The sequence below is a fragment of the Rhinolophus ferrumequinum genome, chromosome 21 (genome assembly GCF_004115265.2).
Source record: "Rhinolophus ferrumequinum isolate MPI-CBG mRhiFer1 chromosome 21, mRhiFer1_v1.p, whole genome shotgun sequence".
Taxonomy (NCBI): domain Eukaryota; kingdom Metazoa; phylum Chordata; class Mammalia; order Chiroptera; family Rhinolophidae; genus Rhinolophus; species Rhinolophus ferrumequinum.
Genome location: NC_046304.1, coordinates 36,819,693 through 36,833,400, shown reverse-complemented (window position 1 = coordinate 36,833,400; position 13,708 = coordinate 36,819,693). Strand labels below are relative to the sequence as shown.

Below are 13,708 nucleotides of genomic sequence, written 5' to 3'. Positions count from 1 at the left end.
CTGAACTTGACATCCTGTGACTATATATATTTTGTAAGTTGACATTCAATATTATTTGATATTAGTTTCAAGTGTACAGCTCAGTGGTTAGGCATTTATATAATTTATGAAGTGAACCCCTCATAAGTCTAGTGCTTATCTGACACCATACATACATATTAATGTAAAAATCAATAATTTTTACATTATTGATTATATTTCCCATACTGTACTTCACATCCCTGTGACTATTTTGTGACTATCAGTTTGTACTTCCTAATCCTTTCACCTTTCTCATCTCCCCAACCCCAATATCCCCTTTTTAAGACAGGGAAACTGAGGTATGTAACCCAGAGAGGTATGTAACTTATTCAAGGTCACACAGCAAGTAAGTGGAAGAACAGGGATGTGAACCCAGCCTCTGGCTCCAGAGTCTGTATGATTAACCCCTCTGTTTTACTGCCTTCCAAAACAGCTGTCATGAGCATTCTAAACAAGTGTCAAGGACAAAAGACTATGCTGCACAGCACAAGCCGGGTGCAGGGAGCAGAGCAGAGACGACATTGGCCCAGGCCTCCCCATAACTTGGGCTGCCCAGCCGCGCCCTGGCCTCCCTGACCACCCACACTGAGTAGGGAGCTCAGCTCCCACTATGTCAGCTGACGTCCAGGCCCCAGGTACAGCATCCTCCACAATCATCCCAGGTGTTGGGCTGAGCAATGGCCCATCGGTATGGCTGCCTCCTTGCCCAGCAGGGCCCCACACTTGGAGAGACTAGATCAAGAGAGTGAGGATCTCCCTAGAGACCCCACAATGCAGAGAGAGGCTGGTCCAGAAGGACTCAGAGAGCCTGAGTCCTTCCCTTAGGATGTACGGCTCCAGAAGTGAACACCCAGGCAGGGGAAAGGGGTGGAGAGAGGAGAGTCCATCTGCAGTCGGGCTGGCCAGGATCCAGTTTTATATCTCCAGTGCAGCCAGCTGTGCTCCTTGCCAGCTTTGTGGCCACTTCCCTTTCCTCAGCTTCAGTTTAACCATCTGTAAAATGGGGAAGGGGAACTCATTGAATTGTGAAGCCCCTTTCAGCTCAGGCAGTTTAGGAATCTAGAACCTCTGGAGCCCTTTTGCATGGTCCTAGACCCAATGCTGGCATGGCTCCAGATCCTCCAGAGTGGGCACTGTTTCCAAGCTGACTGGCACTGACGGAATCTCTTTCTCATTGCCCAAAGCCTGCACAGGAGACAAGCCAAGTGAACGATGTTGGTCCTGTGAGAGCTCTCCCACCACCCAGAGAGGTGACAAGGCTCACTCAAGGTAGCACAGCTAGTAAGTAGTTGAGCCAAGACTTAAGGCAAATATAGTTACTGCCTACTGTGGACTTAGCCCCTGTTCCATGCTGCCTGTGCTGCCAGGGCATCACCAGCGAGCCCTGGTCTGAGGATTCAAGGAAGGTGGGAGAATCTACGTAGAGGACACTTGCAAAAGTAGAAATACAGAGGTGACTGGGCAAAGAGAGACTGACGTTACAGTGGGAAAATCATTTGCCCTGCCTTCCCTGACACCTGTTCAGTCAAAGAGCAAGGTTCCTGCTTGCCAGGTGCCTCTTGATCTGATAGATCAGAAGCCCACAATCAGAGCAGACCCCATGTCCTACCCCCACGCTCCCTGGAGTGCCTCTGGGACCTCCCTCCTACTCCCCTGCCCCAGAGAACAGAGTGGTGCTATCCACCCCTTAGAAAATGTCAGAGATCCTACCATGAGATGTCTGAACCCAGAGAGACCCCTCAAAAGGGCTCTAGGATTCGAGACCCCACAGAGGAGTCTTCAGTCTCAGGAAAACCCCAGAGAGAGGGTCTGAGCAGAGAGCTCCCCAAGACCCACACTCACAGGGGCCCTCATTCCCCAGCTATACACGTCCTCCCTCCGCACCAGCATTAGGAGTTCACAAGCAGTCGTGCCTTCTGCTTAGTCCCAGACCTCTCTTCTGGCCCCACCCTTCGTGCCCAGAGCTAGCATCTCTGGGCCCTCACACCAGCCTTTCTGCCTTATCCATTCTCTCCTCCCCACCCCCACCCACTGCACCCCAGCCTTCCTCTTCTCCCTACCCAGGAGAACATTCTGGCCGGAAGGCGCCTCCCAAGCTTGGTAGTAACCAGACATTCCAGCCCCACTGGGAAGAATGGGGAGGGGTCCCCAGGAAAGGTGAGGTGAGAGGAAGGGGAAAGGGAGTAACGATGGCCTCCATTTCCTCATCCACAAAATGGGGATGATAACCACACCTTCCTCAAAGGATGGTTATGAGAAGCTGTACAGAGTGGATGTTAAGAGTGCTTGCTTCTGGTTATGCCTCACTTAATAAATACATATGGGAAAACATAATGGGATACCACTACCTAGTCACCAGACTGCTGACAATTTAAAATACTGACAATACCAGGATGTGGAGTGTGGGAATTCTCACACAGGAAGCAAATTTGTACAACCTCTTCGAAGCAAGCAGCAATTCCACCCCCAAATATACATCCAATAGAAATGTGTGTGTGTGTGTGTGTGTGTTTCAAAACACATATATGAGAGTGTTCGTAGCAGCATTATTCAGCCAAATACTGGGACCCATATACACATAGAATAGATACATCTGTAATTGAATCAACTATTGCTACGTCCAGCAACATAGATGAATCACATATTGAACAGAATCACATATGACTCCATTTATATAACATTCAAAAACAGGCAAAACTAATCTATGGTTTTAGAAATCAAGATAGAGGGTACTTTTGGGGAGAAGCATGGGAGTAGTTACTAGAAGGGGTCTTACGGGGAACAGGTAATGTTTATTATTCAGTTGCATAGTGTATTCACTATGTGAAAATTCATCAAGCTAAATATTTCTTATTTCTGTACTTTTCTGTATGGATGGTACACTTGAATATTTTTAAGAAAAAGCTTTCTGTTTGTTTTCTGTTTTTTTGTTTTTTTAAGAGTGCTGGCTCTCAAGTCAGCCTGGCTGGACTGGATTCCTGGCAGGAGATTTAGGACAAATTAGCACACCTCCCCGTGCCATCTTTCATTTAAGTGATGATTATATAGGGTGGCTGTAATGATGAAATGAATGAATCTGAGTAAAATGCTTACCGTGGTGCCTGCTTCATATTAAGTGCCCAATGAGTGTTAGTTATTAGCCACGACCAGCCAAGTGAAACGAAGAGCCTGGAGCCAAAGCGCCTGCACTGAACTCTGGATTTGCCATTTACACTCTGTGACTGTGGCCAAGTGACATCCTCCCTCTTATCCTTAAATGCCCTTGGTTGTAAAAGAGGGAGGATGCCAGCCCAGCCTGATAGGACTGAGCAAGGAACTGCAGAGACGACATGTGTGGAGCTCTCAGCACAGTCCTGGCGTGGAGCAAGTCTCAATATGTGTTAGCCATTACGGGTGCTGATCACCATGGAAACCCTATAAACCCATTTTTTAGATGGGGCTCCAGGTAGTAAAAAGACTGGCTTCAGGTCACAAGCAACTAAATGTGATTTAAACCCATTTGTGGGATGATACAGAGCCACGGGCACCCCCCCCCCCCACTGCACCCCAGAGGCGGCACAGCCTTGGAGAGTTTTGCTCAAACCCAGAGAGCTCCTCTTCTTCCTGCCAGGCTGCCCTTGTCAGGGTTCTGTGTGCCCAGAGGCTGCTGTGCCTTCCCTGCCCGCCCAGCTCTCGCACCAACCTGACAGTTCTGGTGCCCTCGGTCAGGGCTGGGGGTGCAGCCCAGAGCCAGATGGGGCTCCATCTGTGGGAAGAGAGGGGCTCAGAGAGAGGCTTTCCACGCCAGGGGCCTCCTGGGGTGCCACCGTGATTGTCCTTGCCCTGAGAGGTAGGGGCCAGTGAGGGCTCGGGGGATTTTAAGGGCACAGAGACAGGGCTGAGTGGGCCCAGAAATCAGGCCCATCCTACCTGGAGCCCCCAATCCATAGCCTCCTGAAGCCTGGACTCCTCCCATCGTCACCCCCTCAGCCCTCAACTTTTCCAGAGGCTTGATGTTTGCTTGGAGCCAGTAATCCTGCAGATCTGTGCCGTCTGTTCCACATCCCCACCCAGCCTTGATAATCTAAAGCGCAGCAGAAGCCGGCCCCGAGCCAGGGAACGCCAGACAGCCCGCAATGGAGAGCTCTGCCCTCAGGTTGGGGTGCACAGGCTGTGGGGTGGCGAGCTCTTGCAGTCGGAACCATGGCCTCAAATCCCAGCTCTGCCCCGATTAGCTATATACTGTGGGTTGGGTCTGCACCATGATGGACCTCAGTTTCCTCATCTGAAAAATGGAGCTGCCAGTCCCTACTTCACTCTACAGGGCTATTAAGGAGGATCAAATGAGGCCATATAAGTGAAAAGACACAGTCCAGAAAGCAGGTTACAAATTAGTGGCATCATTATGACTTTTTTAATTATAAGATTCTATGATGCTTTGAGATGGAAGGCTAGAGAGAACGGCAGAGGGTACTACCAAGGGAAAGTTCGAGAGAGGAGAGACTGGAAATGGAATAGGACAGAGAGATGGGAAGGCAGAGAAGATGGATAGAGGTGATGAAATGAAGAACTTGGAGAGATGAGAGAGATTTCAAGACAGATATGAAACCAAAGATCCAGATTCCCCCTATTCATTCATTCAGTCATTCATTCATTCTTTAGAGGAAGGAATGAGGCAGTAGCTGCCAAGCTATTCCCACGGGGACTGTCTTTAAGGAATACGAGCTCTTCCCTATCTGTCTGATCACACTGACATTCAGCCTCTACTCAGACTCTCCCCACCAGCAAACAAGCACATATAGAGTGAGGGAAGGAAGGATCTAGAACCTGAGAGATGAGCTCGCCATGGAAACGGATGGATATGTGTAGAGGCACACAGCACCCCACTCCATCCTACTACTCTCTTTCTGGGCCCCACCCTAAAGCTTCCTGCTATTCTGACACCAATTCTGATGTGTGGGTTTTCCAACACCTGCTGGGTGTCCTACGGTTTAACTCAACTGTGACATTATTTCCCTGGAGTTAGCATCAGATCGCACAGGTTAAGGGCTCAGTCCTACAAAACTGCCCCCCAACCCCACTTCAGATACCAATCGCAAGTCCAGGTTGTCACCTGGGCTTCTGACTGACCTGCTATAAATCAGAGGTTCCCCTTAGGTGCGACACCCTCCTTAGGTTCGATTAATTTGCTGGAGTGGCTCACAGAACATTTTCCTTACTAGATTACAGGTTTATTATAAAAGGATATAACCCCAAAACAGCCAGATGAGGAATGGCATAGGGCAAGGTGTGGGGAAAGGGGGCAGAGCTTCCATGCCCTCCCCCAGGGCACCAGTCTCCCAGCTCCTCCACGTGTTCACCAACCCAGAAGTGCTCTGAACCTGTCCTCCTGGGGTTTGGGGGCATTAGTCTGTCGCCTCTATCCCCTACCAGGAGGTCGGGAGGGAGGTCAGCGAGTAAGAGCAAAAGTTTCAACCCTTTAATCACTTGATTGGTTCCCCTGGCAACCAGCCCTTATCCTTAAGTTACCTAAGGGCTTTCCAAAAGTCTCTATTAGCATAACAAAAGATACCTTTATTGCTTTCTCCACTTAGGAAATTCCAAGGGCTGTAGGAGCTCTGTGCCAGGAATGTGGAGGAAGGCTAAATGTGTTTCTTATTATAAATCACAATATCATACCTCCCAAGGACCTTATCTGGGATTTCTGCCAATTTCAGAGCTGGGAAGAAAGCGACAGGTCCAGGTGACCCCATTCCCCACCACATCAGAAGACATAAGTGGCTTTCTCACTCTGCCCTCTATCCCCCAAGCCACCTTCCTGTCGCATTGCAGTCACCTGCAGTTACATGTCTCTCTGTGCCTCAGTCTCCCCACCTGGACAATGAGGAGGTTGGATCTAGTGATCGAAGACCCAGCCTAGATCTAATCTCTCTTCCATGGTGATCCAACCCTACTCCCAACCCACCTTCTGGATGTGCCTGCCCTTCTGAGCCCCCTGAATGTCAGGTAAATTTCAGGGACTTTGGGACGCTCCGGGATGGCAGTGGGAGTGGGGTGAGGGAACAGAAGGCTGAGGAGTCGGAGTGAGACTGAAAGCACTCCCCTCCCCGCCTGCATCTCTCCTACAGGCCTGCCTGCTCCAACAGGGAGAACTAGAGGAGTACCCCAGGACTGGGCCCCTGGCTTATGGGGCGCCCAGGAGCCCCTGGCCTCTCAGTACAGCCTGTAGCCCCAGACCAGCCCCACCTTTGAAAGGAGCAGTCAGACCAGAGGTGAGGGGTGGAGGGTGTGTGGTTGGTGGGAGGTGGGGGATGAGCAAATGTTGGGTGGATGAATGCACGAATGGCGGGGGGAGATGACATGTGACAGCATTCTTTGGGTAGAAGGGTGGTTGAGGGTCTTCTGAACCGGGGATCTGGGGTAAAGGTGGTGACAGGAGGAGTCTCAAACTAAGAAACCAGATTCCTCCTGAGGCAATTTCTGTATTTATACCCAGGTACTCTAATAGGGCCTGGAACCCAGTAATCAGTTAATGACTCTACATGCCCAGGGCCAGTTAATGACGCCATGCCCAGGGCCATCTTAGCTTTCTGTACGTGATCTCAGCGCCCCAGGCACTTTCCCGTACACACATTCTACTCCCTGCAGGGCCCCTGACTTGGCCCCATTGCCTTCTCCTGCAAGAGGCAGGGTTAGAGTTTCCTCCAGGCCTGCCAAGCCAGCCAGGTCCACACGTGAGAAAAGGGCACCCACCCTGGCCCCCCACCTCCTCTATCCCAAGCCCTCCCGAAACTTCCCTCAACACCATTTTTCACTTCTTTTTGGGGACTACTCACTTATCTCCGAGCCTTTTCGCCATCCTTTCTCTCGTCCTATTTCCACAACTAGAATGTGAGTTACTGTGCCTTTCTTTCCTGCTCTCCTGTTTATTTCTTCATTCTCTCCCCCCTTCCTTATTGACGCCCCCCCCATTGTTCCCTACACCCTTTGCTACAACAAGTGCTGCTCACAGGTAAGACACTGTCCCACACTTCCTATGTGGTCTTAGACTGGCACATATAGATGCTCAGTAACACCTGCTGGTTCACTGAGACCCCACCTCCCCTGGTGTCTCTCTCTCCTGGGGGTCTTCCCCCCCCCATGCCCCCGGGCTGGGGACCTGCGTCATCCTGGGTCCTACTCCCCTTCCCAGTACAGAGTCAAAAGGGAGAGGCCCCATGGGTGTCCCTGGTTTGTCCTACAGGCTTGGAGGGGCCTCCCGGGACCCCGGGTCCATCTGGAAAGGTGATCTATGCTCAGGGAGCTCTCCCTGAGAGAACAGGCCAGGGTGCTCCTCCTTCACCGCTCTCTCCCCTTTCTCTTCTACTTCCTCTTCCTCCCTGAAGCAACATCCTCAAATAGTCCTCTCAAATCTCACCTTCCACCATTAAAGATTAATTCCCTTGGCTTTTAGAAGGTAGTGTGTGTAGTAGAACATCAATAGATGGGGAATTGTGAGATCTTGGATATGTCACCTCGCATGTCAGTGAAGCCTGTGAAAATACCTTTTCTCTGGATAAATCATTCCAGATGCCTCCCTCACCCTCTCTTCTCTCATCTGTTTGTTCAAAATTTAAGTCATCGGCAATCCTCTGCATTTCCCTCATGCCTTCATCTGCTCCACCTCTCTAAAGCGCCGTGGTGAGTGGATGCTCTCCTCCCTCCTCCTGGCCCCCTCCAGTACCAGCACCCCACCCCTAGCACGCACCTTCTTCCTCCAGATAGCTCCAAGTAAGATAAGTAGGAGGGTGTCTACAGAGACGTCCTGTGACTGCCCTGTCTCTGCTTCCAGAGAACAGACTTTACCTGGTTCCCACCCTTCTGCTGCTCTCAGGTGAGGCACGTGGATGTAGGAGCACCTGACGTCACTGCACCCCCACCATCCTTAGAAGTGATCTGGGAAGGCCAGAATATCTGAGAAAAAGGTAGGAGAAAGGGGGATTGTGAATGAGATTCCTTGAGCTGCTGACTCTTACCCACTTCCCAGTTAGAAGCAAGATTCATTTGCCGTTGTGGACAATTGTCCTGCATCACTAGGGATGCAGCCCTACTCAGGAAAAGTCTCCTGGGACTCTTGCAGCTGACCGCTCTGCCCCTTCTGGGTTTTCATTCCCGGGGCTCCCGAAACTCTCTTTGAGTTTAAGGTGTAGAGGCTCAGGGACAGCCCCAGTGTTCCCAAGGACATCCTGCCAATGTCAGCAGTGGGTACTGAGCCTTCCACTGAATCGCCAGAAGATGGAGCAAACTGTGGGTACAGTGGGTCCCAGCTTCCAGGACGACGCAAGCAGAGGCACCTGTGGACCTTTCCCTTCACTTAAGGATTTGACTTGGCCGGGTATCCCTGGAGTCCACGCGCTCCTGCACAACGGGGTCTGCTTCTGGGTATGCTGCCCCCAGGTGGACAATGGTAGTACTGACAGTACCACTCACCGAGGGCCTCCTGGGGAGTGGGATTGTACTAAGTGCTGAGGGTTCGAAGGAGCCCGCAAATCCCTGCCTTCAGAAGACCTTGTGGTCTGCAGAGGGAGACCTGCAGGTAAACACACTGTGATCGGTGCTATGTAATAGAGAGAAATGCATTGAATGCCAAGAAAACAGGAGTCCGCAGTGGTTAGGGAGAACTTCAAAGGGAGGTGACATTGACTCGGAGTCTTAAAAGCTAAGTAGAAATTTGCAGTCTTGAAGAAATTACCTTAACCCCTCCAAGTCTCAGTTTTCTCAGTTTAAAGGGTTGTTATAAAGATTAGGGGGGAAATTATATAAAGTGTTTATTATCGTGTCCAGTACATAACTGGCACTCCAGCTGTGGGGGCTGGCAAGTCTGTAATCTAGGGCAGACCAGTAGGCTGGAGACTCTTACAGGATTTCTGTATTACTGTCCTGCGGCAGAATTCTTTCTTTTCTGGGAAACCTCAGGTTATTTGCTCTTAAGTCCTTCAACTGATTGGACGAGGCCCACCAGCCTCATAGAGGGTAATCCTTTTACTTACAGTCAACTGAGAGTAGATGCTAATTACATCTACAAAATACCTTCACAGCAACACGTAGACTAGTGTTTGACCAAACAACTGCACACCATAGCATAGCAAGTTGAGCCAGAACATTACCCACTGCAAAGGTCATTTCCAAGCAAAGGCTATTCCAGACAGGGACGACATTACATTTTCTCGCCTGATTGTGCTTTTTGAAAAATCACTCCTGTCAGATGGGTAATAGACTTATTGGGGTTATCACTCTGTGAAGTATATAAAAATATAATCACTATGTTGTTTTGTATACCTGAAACTAATAAAAAAAGAAGAAAAAAATCAGTCTTTCTTACCTATCAAAGACCAATCTTATCCTGGTTTTTTTTCCCAACCTCAGATAGAATACTTCCTTACACTTGCCCTAAATGTTTATTTGCCAGGTCAAAACTTCTTTCTTAGACATTCAGAGTGCTTCAAGACAACTTGATTTCAAAAGCCCAGGCAGGCTTTCTCCTCTAGCAGGTTCTAGCTCATCTCGTGAGAACAGGACGAACTACCTGCTCCAAATGACAGTCTTCTCTGTTCTCTGTAAATTCCCACTTTTCTGCTCATGTAGCTTCTTTTCTTTCATGATCAACAGGGAGGAAAGAGAAACATGTAGGCAGCACTTAGCTGCAGGCCTTTCAGGAATACCATCTTTGTCTTTAATTACAAACAGAAGGGCATAGCTTTTTATTTCCTTTTGGTGAATAACTTGCTCCTAACTCCACTCCACCACTTACCAATCTTCCTGGTCTCTGACATCAACTGTGAGGGGGCCCTGGAAGTACCAGCAGGGGGGACAACTATCAGATTAGTATCAGACAGAAGACACCCCCGAGATGTCCTTTTTTATTCCTCTTCCTACGTGGAGAATTCTAACCCAGAGTTCTTCAGTGATGACCTTCTCTGTTCCAGAGTGCCGTAAAACGTACCAGGAATGAGTATTCAGGTAGCCTGCCCATCAAGACACACAATCCAGTCCAGCTCTGCCTCCCCTTCTCGTGTGAGAAGCCAAGAGAGCAGAGGCCCAGCCCTGGCCTCTGTTGTCAGAGAGGAAGTCCTCCCTATCCCACTCCCTTGACCACTTCCACTCTGTGGGTTATAGAGGAAGGATGTGAGGAGCTGGAGAATCTGGGGGTGAGGGAGAAGGGAGGGGTTCATGGCTGTGTTTGTCCAGGTTTTGCTGACCAAGCCTCCAGGAGGCAAAGATGCCAAGTCCAAATGCCAGTTCCACCTGCTGCCATTAGTAGCCACAGGTGCTAGAGATAGGTAACCAGGAGGTCTTGGGACCCTGGCAGAGATTTAAGGTTACATCAGCCATGCTACTAGGCCAGGAGGCAAGGGGTAGGGGTGTCACATAGGGAGTGGAAAGAATCAGAGACCATGCTTCACCTCCCTGACACCATGCCCCAGCCCCAGTGGGCTTGAGCTCGTTCCTATGCAGCTCTGGGCTGGGCACTGGCAGGGAAGGGGAAGCCAAGATAACGGCATACCCTGATTTCAACCAACTCAATTCACAGGGGTTTTTCTAAATATAAGTAATGGATTGCCATTTTTACACAGAACAGAATTCTTACACGTAAAAAGATGAAAGTGGAGCTGCTCTGGGTTGGAGAATCTGGGCCCATCCCACCCCCTCTCTAGACTCTGTGGAAGGCGTTTTGCAACCCACTCCTCTAGCTGGGCTACCTAGACTTCAGTGTACAGGTGGGGAAACTGAGACCTAGAGACAGGAGGAGATTTACCCAAGGTCATGAGACTAGTGACAGCAGAACTGGGCGAGGACTTCCCACCACAATACTCTGTCCCTCAATTTGGCGCAAAGGTTGAGATTTCCTACTGAGTCCTCACCACTGGGTTTACTTAAACTGCGAGTTCCCCCAGTATGTTGAGACTCTATCTCTATCTACAAAATTCACATTCTCACACAAACTTGTATAGACAGATAGGCCTTCAGTGAGGTGAGGAAAAGGGTCGGGGGTGAAAAGGGTATAGGGAGTATATGAAAACAAACACTTAGAAAGTCACATGTTGGCAAAGGGTCATGAACACCGAGAATTATCAGGGCCCACAATTACAGAAGAAAATCTTTTAAATTTTGTTTAAGCTAACTTTTTACATTATAAAAATAAGACATGTCTACAATTTTTAAATGATCAAATAGGATAGAAAGGAAAATATGAAAAGTGTTCCTCCCCCTCCAGTTATTTACGATTCCTTCCAGATGTTTTCAACGCACACATAAACATTTACCTAAATGGGATTATGTTCTAATTCTTTCCTTCACTTTTTAAAAACTTAATATGTCTTAGTGATATTTCCATATCAGTACACCTAGATCAACTTCCATTAGATAGCTGCCAGTTCTTTTCTAATAAAAACAATATTGCAATAAATAATCTTGTACATGTATCTTTGCACAATTGCAGACACCTGGAATTCCCTCTTTATGGACAATACATCCCAGGCCCACCTGTCCTGGACTTTTCAGTGGACCCCCACAAGTCTTGCAGGGCCCCTGTGAGAGGCTCTAGGAAGGAGGCAGGCTGACAGAAATAGCTTATGTCCAGAAGAGAAGTGGGGGTTCTTTCATGATCAAGAGAAGAAATTTCTGTGCTAGAGGGCTGGAGAAGGATTGTCCGAGGTGCTTCCATATGTCATTTAGCCCTTTGTACTTTTGATAAAGGATAATGATATGGGGAAACTGAGGCTCAGAGCGATTTCTGACTCATGCATGTGTGACTCCAAAGTCCTTTAGACTCCACAGTTCTGCTTCCAGGTTTTTGGAACAGGATCAGGCTAAACTGCAGGGCAGATTTAAAGGTGGGTCCCAGAAAATAGGGCTAGAGCTGCTTATTAAATTCCTGGGTACTGCAGGCTAGGATGAGCAACAGGGTGGAGGCAAGAGGGACAGAGGCTGGACTGCTATCCTAGGGGAAGCATGGCCACCCACCCCTACCACTTTGGAGCTCTGTGTTCCAGGAGGTAGAAGGCAGCATGGCTGGTCTCTGTCAGGGTCCTCCTCTGTCCTGGGGAAGCTGTAGGCAGTGACATGAGAAGACCTGTTCAACCTCTGGGTGGGCAGAAGCTACAGGATGGGCTTCCCCACAACTGCTCTGAGACCCTGGTGGTCCTGTGCATGGACGTTGCCTTTCTGATCAACACATATAGTGAGCAGAGTGAAGCTGAGAACACTTGGGAACTACGGGAGGCCAGGAGACCAGAGGAAGGGACCAGCGCCATGCCGAAGCAGCCTTCCTTCGGCTTTCCCAATCACTCTAGCCCAGTGGGCTACTTCCATCCCGGACTTCACGTCCTACCACACCCCCTCCGCATTGGCCCTCCCTGGAGAGCTCTGCCAACAGGCTGGGCATCAAATATGCCTGGGTGATTTAACAATTGGTTGGCCCTCTGGTTCTTTTAGAAGAAAAAAAATTAAATCCACAAATTGTCATGCCAGCCTAAGGAAAATTCCTGCTTCCTGATTCAGATACTGTTAGCCTACTATCCTAAACATGTATCTCGCGTAATCTTCACACAACGCTGAGGTAATACTATTATTTTTATTTCCCTTTTTCAGCAGAAGAAATGAAAGCGACTGAGAAGCTGCCTCCCTCAAGATGACACAACTGTCAAATTGTCCAGCCAGGACTGAAACTCAGGGAAGGAGCTGGGTCAGATGGAATCAGTAGCCATGCAAATTGTGCACTCCTTAATTTTTCTAGCATCTTGTAAGGGCAACAACATTGTTTTGGTCATTTTAACATTGTGAATTGATGAGGAAAAAAGAAAGCCACTCAAGAAAAACTTCAATCTGGCATTTCCTCATCAAACCTGAACAGCTGTTTTGGACTGCAGAATTCAGGGAACTTAACAGGGAGCAAAAGTCACGAGGGTATCCTACTGGCAGTCTGAACCCCAAAAAAACTCAGTACTAGAATGGGCCCCTAAGCCATCCTCAGCTCCTGAGGCGGTAACTATAAATTACCCCAGTGGCAGCCTAAAGCCCCTCTCCTGGGGGACTCGAAGGCTATTTCGCGCGGCCTCTCTACATTTTTCTATTATATGAAAACGAAAACCCACAACTGTAGCACTTTCGTTTCTTTGAAAATAAATTCTTGGAGGGGAGGGGAGAGGAGATTGAGGCAGACGTCAGAACCTGTGTTCGCTTAATCAAATCGCCGCCAGGCTTCCTGTACACAAAGCCAGCCAGCACTGTTTCTTCAGGAAAATGGAGCTAGGACTCTCGTTCTTCTCGCTAAAAAACCTTGGGACACAGGATCGTTTTTAGCTTTCAGGGATCTGAAATAAATTAGCAGTTCCTGGGGAATGAAACCTTTTCTTTCCTCTTTTTATGCCAGTCTGCACCTCAGAAATCCCCCTCCTACCTCCACCGCGCGGTCCACCGAGTTTTCTGCACTGCGAAGACAAACGAGCCCTCCTCATTGGCCAGATTCCCTGTCGATCCCTCCGCTACGACCCAAAGTGGTGTCGTTTGAAAACCCTCTAGTCCCGTCTCCCTTGCCTAATTGGTTCATTCGAACAGGCGTTCCTTGGAGAACATAAAAGACCAGCTACGATTGGTTCTTCAGGACGGAACCGGTGAGAGCGAATCAGGGATTGGTTTACCTCGTTTCGGCGGGCTAGAGGGAAGTTCA

At 49.1% G+C, this 13,708-nt stretch overlaps 1 long non-coding RNA gene across 1 annotated transcript; it reads right to left on the bottom strand.

The window, feature by feature from the left end:
- Positions 1–283: 283 nt before the first annotated feature.
- Positions 284–13,595, bottom strand: LOC117013826 (uncharacterized). The gene is made up of 3 exons (XR_004421380.1): positions 13,439–13,595; positions 7,846–7,953; positions 284–1,014 (listed from the first exon to the last, which is right to left on the bottom strand). It is a non-coding gene; the product is annotated as an uncharacterized LOC117013826 (long non-coding RNA).
- Positions 13,596–13,708: the final 113 nt, after the last annotated feature.